This window comes from Octopus bimaculoides, chromosome 9 (genome assembly GCF_001194135.2).
Source record: "Octopus bimaculoides isolate UCB-OBI-ISO-001 chromosome 9, ASM119413v2, whole genome shotgun sequence".
Taxonomy (NCBI): Eukaryota; Metazoa; Mollusca; class Cephalopoda; order Octopoda; family Octopodidae; genus Octopus; species Octopus bimaculoides.
The window spans coordinates 90,234,001-90,236,100 of record NC_068989.1 but is presented as its reverse complement, the minus strand read 5'-3'; the positions used below and the strand labels follow the sequence as shown (position 1 = coordinate 90,236,100).

The 2,100-nt window shown below is 41.8% G+C and overlaps 1 protein-coding gene across 1 annotated transcript in view; it reads right to left on the bottom strand.

Annotated features, from left to right (window-relative positions):
* LOC106877629 (reversion-inducing cysteine-rich protein with Kazal motifs) overlaps nucleotides 1-2,100 on the bottom strand; it is a 194,539-nt gene that overhangs the window by 143,549 nt on the left and 48,890 nt on the right. The gene's annotated exons all lie outside the window — the stretch shown is intronic.

Below are 2,100 nucleotides of genomic sequence, written 5' to 3'. Positions count from 1 at the left end.
GTAGTAGTAGTAGTAGTAGTAGTAGTAGTAGTAGTAGTAGTAGTAGTAGTAGTAGTAGTAGTAGTGGTGGTGGTGGTGGTGGTGGTGGGAGGTTAAGTGCCGGTGTCTGTGTCTTACACATGGATATTCTTGTCGTGGTTCGGTAATTTTACAAGTGTTTCAATATGTTCAATGATCAACACAGCAATAAAGGGGGAGAAAAAGTAGGGGGTAATGGTGGGGCATAATGACGGTGGGAGTGCTGGGTGGGTGGACCTGGGTGATAATTAATGCAGTTCTTAATAAGGAAGCACACAAGGTGTAAGGCGGCGAGCTGGCAGAATCGTTTGCACGTCGGACGAAGAAACACCTTAGCGCCATTTCTTCCGACTCTTTACGCGCCGAGTTCAAATCTCGTGCGAGGACCAACTTAACTTTACATCTTTTGAGGATCGAAAAATAAGGTAGCAGTCAAGTTTTGGGATCGATGTAATCAGATATCCTCTTTCCCCCCAGCCTTAAAAATTGCTGGCCTGGAACCCTACAACAAACTGGTTTTTCGTTCAGAGGGATTCTTGTGATCTCGGTTACTTATACATCACCAAAACGGGTACATCGCTCTTACGAGTACTAGGGCTAAAGAAAAGAAATTGGGGCCTGGTCGTCTTTAAGTCATGGGTAGCAAGTATTGTTTTCTATGAAACCGAAAGCTGGACTACGATGAAAGGCTTCAAGATTTCTTTGACAATACATAAACCACGATTCTCGAAAGCTTTCTAAGAATCTCACGGCGTAATTTACGGAAACATTCCACCCAGCTTTACGAAGCTGCATGATAAACAACATTTTTTGTCTTCCCATTCAGGGGTCAGTACAATTCTTTTTTCTGTCTAACCCCTTTCTCTCTCTCTCTCTCTCTCTCTCTCTCTCTTTCTGTTGATTTATTTCAACCATCACCATCACCAGTACCACCACCACCATCGCCATCACAACTGCCATACACACACCATTCAGACTTCTGACGCAACCACCATCAATATCTTTGACTTCGCTACCTTCCCCTCCACCACCATCACCACTGTCTTTCGCATCACTTACTATCACCGTCATCCCTGACCCCCTCGGCTACCACCACCACACCACCACCACCACCATCATCACCTTCGCCTCCGCCTCTGTCACAACTACAGCTCATACTATTACCATCACCCCATTACCATCACAACCGTCAATCTACTACCGCCCTCACTGTCTCTATGCCTGCTATTACTCTCACCCCAGCATGAGGAATAGCAGAAGTGTTCTTGAATAGTGAGAGAGGGGGTCAAAGTGTGACACACTGACGCACAGAAATTCGTTTTGGCATTTATTACTATAGATGTGCATACAGACGTACATAACCGCACACATGAATATACACCCGCACGCACACACACACACACATATGTACACGCACAGATATACGTACGCACGCTCATTCACACAAACATAATTACACAAAAGCACAAGCTTCAGCACAGTTTCTATCTCCATATCGATCATACTCCCCATTCACAAGATATTGGTCAACTATAATAGTTCCTGAGGAAACTGAAATTCCCATGAGTCTCCCAGATTCCAGGCAGCCATTATACTGAAGAATCGGCACCTAATAATTATCCTTCAGCCTCTATTCTGTAGCATTTCATATTTTCTATCACCTAGCATTAAGAAACGGCTATCTAATATCATGTTAAATATTGCATTCTTCATTCTTCATTCCCACCCCCTACATTTTTTTTATCCATTCCAATTCCCCAGTTCCATGTGTTTCAATCAAAAATCCCACATATCATTTTATTTCCCAACACCCATTTACCATTTTGCTATTATTATCATTATTATTATTATTATTATTATTATTATTATTATTATTATTAATATTTTTTCTTCCTTTCCCCACCGCTCATTTTTATCGTATATATTTCCACCTCTCAATGTTTCTGTCCCTGTGTGTTTCGTACCTCGGCGTAATTGTATGCGCGATCGTCCGTATGTATGTAAAGATATTTATGGCCGTATAAATGCATATATAATATACGTTTAACATATTAATATATGTGTGTGTGTGTGTGTGTGTGT